The sequence below is a fragment of the Helianthus annuus genome, chromosome 10 (assembly GCF_002127325.2).
Source record: "Helianthus annuus cultivar XRQ/B chromosome 10, HanXRQr2.0-SUNRISE, whole genome shotgun sequence".
NCBI lineage: Eukaryota > Viridiplantae > Streptophyta > Magnoliopsida > Asterales > Asteraceae > Helianthus > Helianthus annuus.
In genome coordinates this window covers 66,326,249-66,343,979 of record NC_035442.2, presented here as the reverse complement: position 1 = coordinate 66,343,979, position 17,731 = coordinate 66,326,249, and positions in this window count along the sequence as shown.

The window sequence follows — 17,731 nt, the reverse complement described above, 5'->3', positions numbered from 1 at the left end:
TTTGGAGTCTATCAGATACTGGATAACCACTGTCAAGGGGAGAATCTTGTTCAAACACTGCTTATGAAGATCAACTGTTCTGAACCAGTTTTGGCTTTCCTTATCATCTGTTCTTTCTGGATCTGAAAGCATGGACCAACATTATGAAAATGTATTTCACTATTTTCTTTGGATGAAGCTTAAAGTTCATGTATTTAATTTTGACGATCCGACTTGTTAATTTTAATGTATAATAAAATAATATGTATTGTAACAATATTAATGTAACATCTTATCACTCCTATCAATCAACATTAACTGGTTTGCCAACTGTTAGCTTAGAACTTTGTTTTTGGTACATCAACTTTTTAGGTGAAGACAATGTGTAGATCCTTCTTTACATTTATGTTTTCATTCCCGTCCTCATCCTTCTCTAGCAGGACTCAATGTCCTTGTTGAGGTGTGGGACACATCCTAAGTCAAAGGGTTGCTTTGATATGATAGTTAAGTAAGTTTTCATCCCGAAAACATCTAAGGCGTTCAAACACGTTGATACTCAAGTAGGTCTATAAACAAATTAAACGTTCAGTGAATTGTTCGTGAACTATTCGGCGGAAAGTTCGCTTATTTAATCAAGGAATGGACATGAACAATTTTTTTTGTTCATTTAGTTAGAACAAACATAAAAACGTGTCTTATTCATTCATTTATACATCTTCGTTTATTTATACGTCTGTTTACATTCGTTTATGTTCCCTTGTTCATGTTTATTTATGTTGTTTGTTTAAGTTCGTTCATTAATATATTAATTTAAATTTGTTAGGCCCATTACAATTTAGCGTATTTTTATGAGTGATTGGAGTGTCGCGCCCCGGTCAAAGATAATATTTATAGTTCCCAAATTACCCTTAACAATGTGTTAAGGGTCGAACTACGAAGAGTTTGTGGTTTGCGTATAGACGTGATTGATTGTTTAATGTTGTCACACTTTATGAAGCTTGCTAATTTAGTTTAATTGTTTGTTTGAAAAGAGATGTCGGATTAAACCGACAAGTATGATGCGAGAATGATTAACTACTAAAACCTGAATGCTTGTGATTACACGAAAACTTAATTAATGGTTTTAAACAATACTTGAGAACAAGGTTCACACCCGGTTTGGTAATATGGACTTACAAGGAAGGAGAAACCCCCTTGATGCATAATGGTCCAATGAAATATGTATACAGTATCGAGGGCGACTTCATCGAAGAGATGGAGAGAAAAGGAAATCCTATGGTTGCTAGAGATCCGGATGAAGCGCATGTCTTCTTTATCCCCATAAGCATAACAAACATAGTTTCCTACCTTTACAAGCCAAGTGAAGCCTTTGGTTTTTGAGAAAGGATGCAAGCAATAGTCAAAGACTACATTGGTGTCATCGCGGAAAGATATTCTTGTTGGAATCGTAGCAATGGAGCCGATCACTTCTTTGTATCATGTCATGATTGGGTACGTAAGTAAAGCCTATCAAAGATGATATTTTAGTTATAGTGTATTGATATATATCTTTGTATATGCACGGCAGGCACCATTGGTTTCGTTAGGAAATCCTAACCTGTTTAAAAACTTCATAAGAGTGCTTTGCAATGCCAATACCTCCGAAGGTTTCATTCCAATCCGGGATGTATCTATGACTGAGATTAACGGACCAGTGGATAATATCCCAACTTCAAGTAGTGGTCAACCACCTTACAATCGATCAATTCTCGCATTTTTCTCAGGTGGAAAACATGGGTTTGTTCGGGAAAGATTATTTCAACTTTGGGTAACAAAGACGACGATGATATTCAAGTCTTAAGTTACCTTCCCAAGGGTAAAATCTACACCAAGTTATTAAGCCAGAGTAAATATTGTCTATGCCCTAGTGGTTATGAAGTTGCAAGCACTAGGGCGACGGAAGCAATCTACACGGGATGTGTTCCCGTACTAATCAAGGATCATTATGCTCTACCATATAGTGATGTGATTGGAGTCAGTTTTCCATACAAGTACCAATAGATAAGATTCCAGAAATCAAAAGAATCTTGCAAGAGATACCTTTTTCAAAGTATTTGGAAATGCAAAAAAAGGTACTTGAGGTGCAACGACACTTTATGGTTAACCTTCCAGCCAAACACTTTGATGTCCTCCACATGATTCCAGTGGCGGAGGCAGAAATTTTTTCTTACGGTGTCTTTTTTTTATGGATTCCTCGGTTTATAGTAACTCGGAGTCAAACTTTTGGATCAGTTCGGATCTAGTCGGGTCAAATCACATAATAAAAGCAAATATCAAGTAAACGTACAATGTCATTAAATAAAAACACATAATAAAATTACAAAGTCATTTGAAATATGTAAAAAAAATGCATTTAATAGTTGCTCTGTACGTGTTTTCATGTTTTGAAAACGATTCATTATGTTTTCAATGGCAACTTGCAAAAAAAACCCCTCTTTTTCATGATAACAAACAAATGCACGCATCATTCAAACGATCATCAAACATCCTGTTAGGTTAAACAATTGAACAAAACCAACTAGACATGTGGCTATAATGCTTAATGTATTAGAAAAAAATAAAAATTAAGCATGGACCTTTATTGATTTAAAGTATACTAATTAAATTCAAGTAACTGGGCTTAATTTTTGAAATATAAATTTGTTTATTATGTAATTCTTTTAGAAGAAAACAAAATAATGGTGTCGTTTGTAAAAAGACAATGGTGTCGCTCGTAAAGATACAATGGTGTCGCTCGGATTTTTCCTATTATACGTTGTATTTGCTACACAAAATTCAATGGTGTTGGACGACACCGTTGTTCAAAGTGTGGCTCCGCCACTGCATAATTCTTCATTCTGTATGGCTAAGAAGACTTAATGTTCAATTGAATTCATTCGTATGAGGTATGACCATGATTTATTATATCTAGCATTATAAGTAGTGTATGTAGTACTATCACTTTGTCAACATCCATCTGTATGCATATTCTCATACTTTATAGTATCAACGTTATGGAAAGATATGCTTAGCTTCGAAGAGTGACGTTCGTTATAATTTCTTACAAATGTGTATGTAATAAGATTAAAATACAAAGAGAACCGAAACTAGCCTAGAATAATCTAGGCTACGGAGAAAGTTTTGTGAAATATGAAATTGATTGACGTTTTCAGTCCATCAATTGATCTTGAAAACATACACCTATAAATATTTATAGATATATCACACGCAAAATAACTATATGAACTTGTTCTAATAACTACGTGAGAAATCCAACATCATAACTACATAAATATTCGATGTCTTTTGATCCAAGGTTAAATCCACTAGACCAATTCTCTATATAACTGTACATAGAAAGAATGATTCTGTTTATACCTTGTATATATTTGTCCTTTGATAGGCAATTCTTTGCTATCTATCATGTATAAGGTAAAACCAGTGGCTGACCCAGAAAGTTTTTCGTGAGAGTGCGGAATATTTTTAAAGATTTAGGCCCTAGATATACAAAAAAAAATTGGTTCATATCAGGTCGGATCGTGTCGATTCGGATTGGGTCATGTAAAACAAAAGAACATCAAGCTAAAACTTGTCAAACGTCGTTACAAACATATTTAAAATGTCATCCTGCGGGTTTTCATTTTTTGAAATCTATCGAAAACATTATTTAGAGCTACTTTCCTAAGCAAGTCTTTATCTATTTTTCATGGGTGTCTTGTAAGTTGTAACAACCAAAAAATCATCTAAACAACAAAATATTGCACACGTAACGCATACGACTGTCAAGGTTGCTCATCTATTTTTGATTTGATGTATTTAAATGTAAATTGTGTACATTAGTAAAGTCACGTGTACTTAGTAACCATGAATATAAATTATTACTATATATTACTATATATTATTACTATATATTACTTTTAGAAGTGAAATGAACAGTAGTTTTATTATATTATAATAATACATTAATATAATAATAATTACTATTATTATTTTCTTTACTTTCTCAGTTGGATAAGTTTGGTGTCAAACAATACTGGTATCGAAAATACAGGTACGGTCCGATTCATTATCGGTACATGAAGGTAAAGACGGCACCAGCTTGATACAGAAAACGCCAAAAGTCGGTACCAGATTGAGTTTGAAAAATCTTTTTACTTTCTCAGTTGGATAAGCTTGGTGTCAACCAATACTGGTATCAAAAATACAGGTACGGTCCGGTTCATTATCGGTACATCAAGGTAAAAGACGACACCAACTTGATACAGAAAACGCCAAAAGTCGGTACCAGATTGAGTTTGAAAAATCTTTTACTTTCTCAGTTGGATAAGCTTGGTGTCAACCAATACTGGTATCGAAAATACAGGTACGGTCCGGTTCATTATCGGTACATGAAGGTAAAAAACGGCACCAGCTTGATACAGAAAACGCCAAAAGTCGGTACCAGATTGAGTTTGAAAAATCTTTTAGTTCGGGAAATTCGGTACTGCAACACGGTACCATTTGCTCATCTCTGATCACGGGTGTTGTACAAACAACAACGGTATCGTATTGTTGATTTTCTTCAACTTTTAATTATTTCCTTTTTTAGTTTCAGGGGTAGGGATGAGCTCGGTGGCAACCGATACCGAAAATACCGGTTACGGTACCGGTATATGAAGGTAAAAATCGGTAGCGAACCGGTACTAGGAACGCCAAAAGTCGGTACCGAATTGGTACTTAGGATCCTTCGGTTTGGGAAATTTGGTACCGGTGCCCAGTATTATTTGCTCATCTCTGACCACGGGTTTCATACAGACAACATCATTAACATACAAAATTTTGGTTGATTTTATTTCGATTATTTTTTTATTGTTTTTTACATTTTCTTTTTATTCTTGTTAGTGGTTTCGCGTGCAACGCGCTCGTAGTGATTTAAAACACATGTAAATACAGACTAAATAGCAAAAGAAGTTCGCCGCAACGCGGCTAGGGTGATAAACCTAGTTATAATAATAATACAATGCTATCTAAAATTTAAACCATTTTTTGCACTAACATCAACATCCATACTATTCCATATCAAACATGCTCAACAGAGTGAGGAGAAGCTCAAGAAAGAAAGGTAAATTGTGAAAAGTTTACTCCTTTTTAGTATTAATTGATTTGTAATAAATAACAATGGAATCATGATAAACACTTGTTTGAATGAAGTTGGTCGTTGAGGATGATGAGATTGTTAGAAGGGGGTTTTGTTTTATGTTAATAGAAAAAGTCAAAGTATTAGGGGTTTTGTAATAAAAATGGAAAGGGTTTTGACTTGTAATAAATAATAGAATCATGATGAACAGTTGTTTGAAATGGAATCATGATGAAAACTTGTTTGAATAAAGTCGGTCTTTAAGGATGATGAGATTGTTAGAAGGGGGTTTCATTTTATGGTAATAGAAAAAGTCAAAGTATTAGGGGTTTTGTAATAAAAATGGAAAGGGTTTTAACTTGTAATAAATAATAGAATCATGATGAACAGTTGTCTGAAATGGAATCATGATGAACACTTGTTTGAATGAAGTCGGTCTTTGAGGATGACCAGATTGTTAGAAGGGGATTTTGTTTTATGGTAATATAAAAAGTCAAAGTATTAGGGGTTTTGTTATACAAATGGAAAGGGTTTTGACTTGTAATAAATAATAGAATCATGATGAACAGCTGTTTGAAATGGAATCATGATGAACACTTGTTTGAATGAAGTCGGTCTTTGAGGATGATGAAATTGTTAGAAGGGGGTTTTGTTTTATGGTAACAGAAAAAGTCAAAGTATTAGGGGTTTTGTAATAAAAATGGAAAGGGTTTTGACTTGTAATAAATAATAGAAACATGATGAACAGTTGTTTGAAATGGAATCATGATAAACACTTGTTTAATGAAGTCGGTCTTTGGGGATGACGAGATTGTTAAAAGGGGATTTTGTTTTATGGTAATATAAAAAGTCCAAGTATTATGGGTTTTGTAATAAAATGGAAAGGGTTTTGACTTGTAATAAATAATAGAATCATGATGAACAGTTGTTTGAAATGGAATCATGATGAACACTTGTTTGAATAAAGTCGGTATTTGAGGATGATGAGATTGTTAGAAGGGGGTTTTGTTTTATGATAATAGAAAAAGTCAAAGTATTAGGGGTTTTGTAATAAAAATGGAAAGGGTTTTGACTTGTAATAAATAATAGAATCATGATGAACACTTGTTTGAATGAAGTCAGTCTTTGAGGAAGATGAGATTGTTAGAAGGGGGTTTTGTTTTATGGTAATAGAAAAAGTCAAAGTATTAGGGGTTTTGTAATAAAAATGGAAAGGGTTTTGACTTGTAGTAAATAATAGAATCATGATGAATAGTTGTTTGAAATCGAAACATTATGAACACTTGTTTGAATGAAGTCTGTCTTTGAGGATGATGAGATTGTTAGAAGGGAGTTTTGTTTTATGGTGATAGAAAAACTCAAAGTATTAGGGGTTTTATAATAAAAATGGAAAGGGTTTTGACTTGTAATAAATAATAGAATCAAGATGAACAGTTGTTTGAAATGGAATCATGATGAACACTTGTTTAATGAAGTCGGTCTTTGTAGATGACGAGATTGTTAAAAGGGGATTTTGTTTTATGGTAATATAGAAATTCAAAGTATTATGGGTTTTGTAATAAAAATGGAAAAGGTTTTGACTTGTAATAAATAATAGAATCATGATGAACAGTTGTTTGAAATGGAATCATGATGAACACTTGTTTGAATGAAGTCGGTCTTTGAGGATGATTAGATTGTTAGAAGGGGGTTTTGTTATATGGTAACAGAAAAAGTCAAAGTGTTAGGGGATTTGTAATAAAAATGGAAAGGGTTTTGACTTGTAATAAAAAACAGAATCATGATAAACAGTTGTTTGAAATGGAATCATGATGAACACATGTTTCAATGAAGTTGGTCTTTGAGGATGACGAGATTGTTAAAAGAGATTTTGTTTTATGGTAACATAAAAAGTCAAAGTATTATGGGTTTTGTAATAAAAATGGAAAAGGTTTTGACTTGTAATAAATAATAGAATCATGATAAACAGTTGTTTGAAATGGAATCATGATGAACACTTGTTTAATGAAGTCGATCTTTGAGGATGATGAGATTGTTAGAAGGGGGTTTTGTTTTATGGTAATAGAAAAAGTCAAAGTATTAGGGGCTTTGTAATAAAAGTGGAAAGGGTTTTGACATGTAATAAATAATAGAATCATGATAAACACTTGTTTGAATGAAGTCGGTCTTTGAGGATGATGAGATTGTTAGAAGGGGTTTTGTTTTATGGTAATTGAAAAAGTCAAAGTAATAGGGGTTTTGTAATAAAAATGGAAAGGGTTTTGACTTGTAGTAAATAATAGAATCATGATGAATAGTTGTTTGAAATGGAATCATGATGAACACTTGTTTGAATTAAGTCGGTCTTTGAGGATGATGAGATTGTTAGAAGAGGGTTTTGTTTTATGGTAATAGAAAAAACTCATAGTATTAGGGGTTTTATAATAAAAACGGAAAGGGTTTTGACTTGTAATAAATAATAGAATCATGATTAACAGTTGTTTGAAATGGAATCATGATGAACACTTGTTTAATGAAGTCGGTCTTTGAGGATGAAGAGATTGTTTAAAGGGGATTTTGTTTTATGGTAATATAAAAAGTCAAAGTATTATGGGTTTTGTAATAAAAATGGAAAAGGTTTTGACTTCTAATAAATAATAGAATCATGATGAACGGTTGTTTCAAATAGAATCATGATGAACACTTGTTTGAATGAAGTCGGTCTTTGAGAATGATGAGATTGTTAGAAGGGGGTTTTGTTTATGGTAATAGAAAAAGTCAAAGTATTAGGTTTTGTTATAAAAATGGAAAGGGTTTTGACATGTAATAAATAATAGAATCATGATAAACACTTGTTTGAATGAAGTCGGTCTTTGAGGATGATGAGATTGTTAGAAGGGGGTTTTGTTTTATGGTAATTGAAAAAGTCAAAGTAATAGGGGTTTTGTAATAAAAATGGAAAGGGTTTTGACTTGTAGTAAATAATAGAATCATGATGAATAGTTGTTTGAAATGGAATCATGATGAACACTTGTTTGAATGAAGTCGGTCTTCGAGGATGATGAGATTGTTAGAAGGGGGTTTTGTTTTATGGTAATAGAAAAACTCATAGTATTAGGGGTTTTATAATAAAAACGGAAAGGGTTTTGACTTGTAATAAATAATAAAATCATGATGAACAGTTGTTTGAAATGGAATCATGATAAACACTTGTTTAATGAAGTCGGTCTTTGAGGATGACGAGATTGTTAAAAGGGGATTTTGTTTTATGGTAATATAAAAAGTCCAAGTATTATGGGTTTTGTAATAAAAACGGAAAGGGTTTTGACTTGTAATAAATAATAGAATCATGATGAACAGTTGTTTGAATCGGAATCATGATGAACACTTGTTTGAATGAAGTCGGTCTTTGTGGATGATGAGATTGTTAGAAGGGGGTTTTGGTTTATGGTAATAGAAAAAGTCAAAGTATTATGGGTTTTGTAATAAAATGGAAAGGGTTTTGACTTGTAATAAATAATAGAATTATGATGAACAGTTGTTTGAAATGGAATCATGATGAACACTTGTTTTAATGAAGTCGGTATTTGAGGATGATGAGATTGTTAGAAGGGGGTTTTGTTTTATGGTAATAGAAAAAGTCAAAGTATTAGGGGTTTTGTAATAAAAATGGAAAGGGTTTTGACTTGTAATAAATAATAGAATCATGATGAACAGTTGTTTGAAATGGAATCATGATGAATACTTGTTTGAATGAAGTCGGTCTTTGTGGATGATGAGATTGTTAGAAGGGGGTTTTGGTTTATGGTAATAGAAAAAGTCAAAGTATTATGGGTTTTGTAATAAAATGGAAAGGGTTTTGACTTGTAATAAATAATAGAATCATGATGAACAGTTGTTTGAAATGGAATCATGATGAACACTTGTTTGAATGAAGTCAGTATTTGAGGATGATGAGATTGTTAGAAGGGGGTTTTGTTTTATGATAATAGAAAAAGTCAAAGTATTAGGGGTTTTGTAATAAAAATGGAAAGGTTTTGACTTGTAATAAATAATAGAATCATGATGAACAGTTGTTTGAAATGGAATCATGATGAACACTTGTTTGAATGAAGTCAGTATTTGAGGATGATGAGATTGTTAGAAGGGGGTTTTGTTTTATGATAATAGAAAAAGTCAAAGTATTAGGGGTTTTGTAATAAAAATGGAAAGGGTTTTGACTTGTAATAAATAATAGAATCATGATGAACAGTTGTTTGAAATGGAATCATGATGAACACTTGTTTGAATGAAGTCGGTCTTTGATGATGACGAGATTTTTAAAAGGGATTTTGTTTTATGTTAACATAAAAAGTCAAAGTATTATGGGTTTTGTAATAAAAATGGAAAAGGTTTTGACTTGTAATAAATAATAGAATCATGATGAACAGTTGTTTGAAATGGGATCATGATGAACACTTCTTTGAATGATGTCGGTCTTTGAGGATGATGAGATTGTTAGAAGGGGGTTTTGTTTTATGGTAATAGAAAAACTCAAAGTATTAGGGGTTTTATAATAAAAATGGAAAGGGTTTTGACTTGTAATAAATAATAGAATCATGATGAACACTTGTTTGAATGAAGTCGGTCTTTGAGGATGATAAGATTGTTAGAAGGGGGTTTTGTTGTATGGCCATAGAAAAAGTCAAAGTATTAGGGGTTTTGTAATAAAAATGGAAAGGGTTTTGACTTGTAATAAATAATAGAATCATGATGAACACTTGTTTAAATGAAGTCGGTCTTTGAGGATGATGAGATTGTTAGAAGAGGGTTTTGTTTCATGGTAATAGAAAAAGTCAAAGTATTAGGGGTTTTGTAATAAAAATGGAAAGGGTTCTGACTTGTAATAAATAATAGAATCATGATGAACACTTGTTTAAATGAAGTCGGTCCTTGAGGATGATGAGATTGTTAGAAGGGGGTTTTGTTTTATGTTAATAGAAAAAGTCAAAGTATTAGGGGTTTTGTAATAAAAATGGAAAGGGTTTTGACTTGTAATAAATAATAGAATCATGATGAACATTTGTTTGAAATGGAATCATGATGAACACTTGTTTAATGAAGTCGGTCTTTGACGATGACGAGATTGTTAAAAGGGGATTTTGTTTTATGGTAACATAAAAAGTCAAAGTACTATGGGTTTTGTAATAAAAACGGAAAGGGTTTTAACTTGTAATAAATAATAGAATCATGATGAACACTTGTTTGAAATGGAATCATGATGAACACTTGTTTGAATGAAGTCGGTCTTTGAGGATGATGAGATTGTTAGAAGGGGGTTTTGTTTATGGTAATAGAAAAAGTCAAAGTATTAGGGTTTTGTTATAAAAATGGAAAAGGTTTTGAGTTGTAATAAATAATAGAATCATGATGAACAGTCGTTTAAAATGGAATCTTGATGAACACTTGTTTGAATGAAGTCGGTCTTTGAGGATGATGAGATTGTTAGAAGGGGGTTTTGGTTTATGGTAATAGAAAAAGTCAAAGTATTATGGGTTTTGTAATAAAATGGAAAGGGTTTTGACTTGTAATAAATAATAGAATCATGATGAACAGTTGTTTGAAATAGAATCATGATGAACACTTGTTTGAATGAAGTCGGTATTTGAGGATGATGAGATTGTTAGAAGGGGGTTTTGTTTTATGATAATAGAAAAAGTCAAAGTATTAGGGGTTTTGTAATAAAAATGGAAAGGGTTTTGACTTGTAATAAATAATAGAATCATGATGAACAGTTGTTTGAAATGGAATCATGATGAACACTTGTTTGAATGAAATCGGTCTTTGAGGATGACGAGATTTTTAAAAGGGGATTTTGTTTTATGTTAACAGAAAAAGTCAAAGTATTATGGGTTTTGTAATAAAAATGGAAAAGGTTTTGACTTGTAATAAATAATAGAATCATGATGAACAGTTGTTTGAAATGGAATCATGATGAACAGTTCTTTGAATGATGTCGGTCTTTGAGGATGATGAGATTGTTAGAAGGGGGTTTTGTTTTATGGTAATAGAAAAACTCAAAGTATTAGGGGTTTTGTAATAAAAATGGAAAGGGTTTTGACTTGTAATAAATAATAGAATCATGATGAACACTTGTTTGAATGAAGTCGGTCTTTGAGGATGATAAGATTGCTAGAAGGGGGTTTTGTTGTATGGCCATAGAAAAAGTCAAAGTATTAGGGGTTTTGTAATAAAAATGGAAAGGGTTTTGACTTGTAATAAATAATAGAATCATGATAAACACTTGTTTAAATGAAGTCGGTCTTTGAGGATGATGAGATTGTTAGAAGAGGGTTTTGTTTCATGGTAATAGAAAAAGTCAAAGTATTAGGGGTTTTGTAATAAAAATGGAAAGGGTTTTGACTTGTAATAAACAATAGAATCATGACGAACACTTGTTTAAATGAAGTCGGTCCTTGAGGATGATGACATTGTTAGAAGGGGGTTTTGTTTTATGTTAATAGAAAAAAGTCAAAGTATTAGGGGTTTTGTAATAAAAATGGAAAGGGTTTTGACTTGTAATAAATAATAGAATCATGATGAACACTTGTTTAATGAAGTCGGTCTTTGAGGATGACGAGATTGTTAAAAGGAGATTTTGTTTTATGGTAATATAAAAAGTCAAATTATTATGGGTTTTGTAATAAAAACGGAAAGGGTTTTGACTTGTAATAAATAATAGAATCATGATGAACAGTTGTTTGAAATGGAATCATGATGAACACTTGTTTGAATGAAGTCGGTCTTTAAGGATGATGAGATTGTTAGAAGGGGGTTTTGTTTATGGTAATAGAAAAAGTCAAAGTATTAGGGTTTTGTTATAAAAATGGAAAGGGTTTTGAGTTGTAATAAATAATAGAATCATGATGAACAGTCGTTTAAAATGGAATCTTGATGAACACTTGTTTGAATGAAGTCGGTCTTTGAGGATGATGAGATTGTTAGAAGGGGGTTTTGGTTTATGGTAATAGAAAAAGTCAAAGTATTATGGGTTTTGTAATAAAATGGAAAGGGTTTTGACTTGTAATAAATAATAGAATCATGATGAACAGTTGTTTGAAATGGAATCATGATGAACACTTGTTTGAATGAAGTAGGTATTTGAGGATGATGAGATTATTAGAAGGGGGTTTTGTTTTATGATAATAGAAAAAGTCAAAGTATTAGGAGTTTTGTAATAAAATGGAAAGGGTTTTGACTTGTAATAAATAATAGAATCATGATGAACAGTTGTTTGAAATGGAATCATGATGAACACTTGTTTGAATGAAGTCGGTCTTTGAGGATGACGAGATTTTTAAAAGGGGATTTTGTTTTATGTTAACATAAAAAGTCAAAGTATTATGGGTTTTGTAATAAAAATGGAAAAGGTTTTGACTTGTAATAAATAATAGAACCATGATGAAAAGTTGTTTGAAATGGAATCATGATGAACACTTCTTTGGATGATGTCGGTCTTTGAGGATGATGAGATTGTTAGAAGGGGGTTTTGTTTTATGGTAATAGAAAAACTCAAAGTATTAGGGGTTTTGTAATAAAAATGGAAAGGATTTTGACTTGTAATAAATAATAGAATCATGATGAACACTTGTTTGAATGAAGTCAGTCTTTGAGGATGATGAGATTGTTAGAAGGGGGTTTTGTATTATGGTAATAGAAAAAGTCAAAGTATTAGGGGTTTTGTAATAAAAATGGAAAGAGTTTTGACTTGTACTAAATAATAGAATCATGATGAATAGTTGTTTGAATGAAGTCGGTCTTTGAGGAGGATGAGATTGTTAGAAGAGGGTTTTGGTTTTATGGTAATAGAAAAAGTCAAAGCATTAGGGGTTTTGTAATAAAAATGGAAAGGGTTTTGACTTGTAATAAATAATAGAATCATGATGAACACTTGTTTAAATGAAGTCAGTCTTTGAGGATGATGACATTGTTAGAAGTGGGTTTTGTTTTATGGTAATAGAAAAAGTCAAAGTATTAGGGGTTTTGTAATAAAAATGGAAAGAATTTTGACTTGTAATAAATAATAGAATAATGATGAACTCTTGTTTGAATGAAGTCGGTCTTTGAGGATGATGTGATTGTTAGAAGGGGGTTTTGTTTTATGTTAATAGAAAAAGTCAAAGTATTAGGGGTTTTGTAATAAAAATGGAAAGGGTTTTGACTTGTAATAAATAATAGAATCATGATGAACAGTTGTTTGAAATGGAATCATGATGAACACTTGTTTAATGAAGTTGGTCTTTGAGGATGACGAGATTGTTAAAAGTGGATTTTTTTTTATGGTAATATAAAAAGTCAAAGTATTATGAGTTTTGTAATAAAAATGGAAATGGTTTTGACATGTAATAAATAACAGAATCATGATGAACAGTTGTTTGAAATGGAATCATAATGAACACTTGTTTGAATGAAGTCGGTCTTTGAGGATGATGAGATTGTTAGAAGGGGGTTTTGTTTATGGTAATAGAAAAAGTCAAAGTATTAGGGGTTTTGTAATAAAAATGGAAAGGGTTTTGACTTGTAATAAATAATAGAATCATGATGAACAGTTGTTTGAAATGGAATCTTGATGAACACTTGTTTGAATGAAGTCGGTCTTTGAGGATGATGAGATTGTTAGAAGGGGGTTTTGGTTTATGGTAATAGAAAAAGTCAAAGTATTAGGGGTTTTGTAATAAAATGGAAAGGGTTTTGACTTGTAATAAATAATAGAATCATGATGAACAGTTGTTTGAAATGGAATCATGATGAACACTTGTTTGAATGAAGTCGGTCCTTGAGGATGATGAGATTATTATAAGGGTGTTTTGTTTTATGATAATAGAAAAAGTCAAAGTATTAGGGGTTTTGTAATAAAAATGGAAAGGGTTTTGACTTGTAATAAATAATAGAATCATGATGAACAGTTTTTTGAAATGGAATCATGATGAACACTTGTTTGAATGAAGTCGGTCTTTGAGGATGATGAGATTGTTAGAAGGGGGTTTTATTTTATGGTAATAGAAAAACTCAAAGTGTTAGAGGTTTTGTAATAAAAATGGAAAGAGTTTTGACTTGTAATAAATAATAGAATCAGATGTACAATTGTTTGAAATGGAATCATGATGAACACTTGTTTGAATGAAGTCGGTCTTTGAGGATGATGAGATTGTTAGAAGGGGTAATAAAAATGGAAAGGGTTTTGACGTGTAATGAATAATAGAATCATGATGAACGGTTGTTTGAATAAAGTCAGTAGAACAAATCTGATTTTGTTTGAATCGTCATAGTCCGTGATAATATATAATAAATAAATTGAATAAACTATGCCATCGGTAAAAACACCGAGACTTATTAAAACCTTCCTTTTCCATTTCGCTTTTTCCCTGTAGATCTGATCGATCTCTTCGTTTTTTTCTTTTTTTTTTCTTTTTGAACAGCTTATCATCTTCGAAGAAGGCAACAAGTCGACCGATTAGCTGAATTGGGTGATGATTTTCTCTCCCTAATCTTTTCCCGATTGGATTTTCTAGAATTGACAAGCATTCGAGGCACATGTGGTGAAATACTTCATTAAGAATAAAAAGTCACTAAAACAAAATGTTTTACGAAAACCGACGCTTTTTACGCTTTTCGCCCTTTTCTACTAACCACTAACCCAACTACCCACCTTTAGCCCAAGCCTTTACCTAAAAAGTCATCTTGATATTTACAAAGGTAAAAAAGTTAAAAAAAAGGAGGATTGATTGCTTGGCAAGCCTATGGTAGGAATAAGTTCTATGCCGCTCTCGAGTGATTCACTAAAAAAGACACCTTCGGCCGAGTGTGAGTGATTTCTCCCGTGAGGTATGTGAACTTGTATATAAATGGAATTTTAAAAAGGCATGTTATGCCCAAATAAGTAATTTCTCTTATGAAACGTTCTAAATAAATCATAACAAATAGGATTGTAAATAAATAAAAATAAGACCCAATAAAGATATTGGATTCCCGACACTCTATGACAAGCCAAAACCTTCTCTTCTACCCATTCCATTTGGGAGTGTAAGCCACGTATTAAAGAATTTTGCTTGAGGAGAAGCAAAAATTCAAGTGCGGGGATATTTGATGTGTGTAAAATGCAACATATAAATTACATCAAATGAGGCATAAAACTAACCCTTTTTAAGTACTAATGTTGGAAAAAGAGTGTTTTTGTCTTCCTTTTGTATTTTCAGGATTAAATGAGCTCAAATTAACAAAAGAAACAAAAAGACAGCTAAATCTAAGATTAATACAAGAAAAGGAACATAAGTGGATTGCCCGACCCCTCGACAGCATCCTCCCAAGCAAAACAGAGAAGGCAGAAGACTGAACACGCCCCGTGCTCAGCCAGCACGGGGTCGTGCCCAAGAAGCAGCAGATAAGACAAACCTATAGAAGCTTCTATTGCCCACCACGGGGCCGTGCCCAGTGAACACGGGGGCGTGGCGAAAGTACTGCAGGCGCATTAATTGTAATTGCGAATTACAATTAATGATGAGAGAGATTGTCAGACAGGCACGGGGCCATGCCCAGCGGACACAGGGCCGTGCCCAGGCTTCTGTTCAGCCTATAAATAGGAGTGCTTGGTTTCATTGCAACTCATCCCTTGGCACACCACCTCTCTCACACTTTATCCACCATCCACCACCATCACAACACCATCATCCATTGTCCATCATAGAGTGTGTGAGTCGTCTCGGGATCCAATATTGATCGTAAGAGTTCTTGACAATCAAGGCCATGTTTGCCTGAGTCTCTTACATCACTTGGTGAAGACAAGTGTTTAGTATAATACTTTTTATTTTTAATTATTTGCATTTTTTATTTGGTTTTGTATTAATGACTTTAATAACTAGTTGCTTATGTTGAAGGTGATTCTTCCTTATCGTTTGTCCGGGGTATCTTGGCATTATTTTACTGTCTATATAAAATAAAAGATTTTCACCATTCATATCTCCAAGGTCTATATGGAGGTATGTTGGCTACCTGGTCGGGGGTTAAGGGAACGGTTTGGTAAGGGTCTTGCCCTTGTTCAGCGTTTAGAGGTCCTGCAAGGGACCTGGGTCAAATTTAGTAGGATCTCCTTCAATACCCAAAGGTATTGGATGGCGGGGATCCAAACTCTTTAACCCCCTCATAAGTTAACTACTATTAATACTATAACCCGGCTATTTAGGACTGTATCCCTACTGACTCAGACTACTTAGTCGAGGGTAACGTGACCTCCAAAAGAGGGGCCTACCATAATTTGCATTAATTCATTATCTTTCAATAATCCGACCCTTTAGGATTGTATCCTTGCTGACTCAAACTACTGGGTTGAGGGTAACGTCGCCTTCAAAAGAGGGGCCTACTACAATAACTAAGATAATCTCTTAAACAAGTGCAAAAGTGCGAAAATAATCAAAGGTTATACTAATACACGAGTCGGATCCAAGTGATTCATCTTGTCTATCTGTTTTTATTTTTATTTTATTTTTCAGCATTTAGTTAGTTTTATTTTCTTAGTTTAAAAATCTTTTTCTAACATTTTGATTTGGTTAGACGTTGAGGATAAACTGGTACTAAAAGCTCTTGTGTCCTTGGACGACCTCGGTATCTTACCAACACTATACTACGTCCACGATGGGTGCACTTGCCCATATGTGTGTTTAGTGTTAGTAAATATCGTGTTTTATAAATTTAAAACTTGGCTAAAAGTGTAAAAAAAGGGGCTTAAAATATACATCTAAAACATATATATACACTGACACGCATCAAGTTTTTGGCGCCGTTGCCGGGGACACAAGGATTTTAAGAAAGTTAGGAATCAACGGCCTAATCATATTTTTATTTTTCTTTTTAATTTTTTAGGACTTTCTTAGTTTTTCAGCTTCTGCAGAGCTCAGCACGGGCCGTGCTGCTGAACACGCCCCCGTGCTCAATCGTTGGAACTGGAAATCTTATTTTAAGTCAGACAGTAAGCTGAACACGGGGCCGTGCTCACTCAACACGCCCCCATGCCCAAGATTCACTTACTGAAAACAGAACCGTTAGATCCCGGCGGTTGGTAATTTCTGACACAAACATGAGTGATGGTAATTCTTTTTACTTTCGGCACTCTTATGGTACGTGGTGTCAATTATGTGGAGGCGAACATAAAGAATTAGAATGTTACTTTCTAAATTATAAGCCCCATACATAGACCCACTGTCTCCCTATAACCTTAAGAGGGGCGAAATTAAAAATAATCACTATCTCTCCCTCGAATGCGCCCAGCCAGATATTCTAGGAGAAATGCTCCTTGACGAGTTATTTCAACTAGAAGATCTAATTTTAAATTGGTCAAAAGAGCTTAGGAAGGATTTCCTTAATCCACCCCAAGACGATGACCATGAAGAAATGTTGGGATTGCATTCCAACAACCTCGTTGCTCCCAAAAATACCTTCATACCTAGCAAAGACTTGGACGATAGTCGTCCCTGTGCCGATTATGCCGTGAAGGACTCTCCATCGACTTCGTTCGGTGCATACATAGACCTGAGCGATTCGGCATATACCTTCTTTAACGAGAGCCCGGGAAAGGGTTGGACTTGTCCACCTAGAATAAAAATAGGA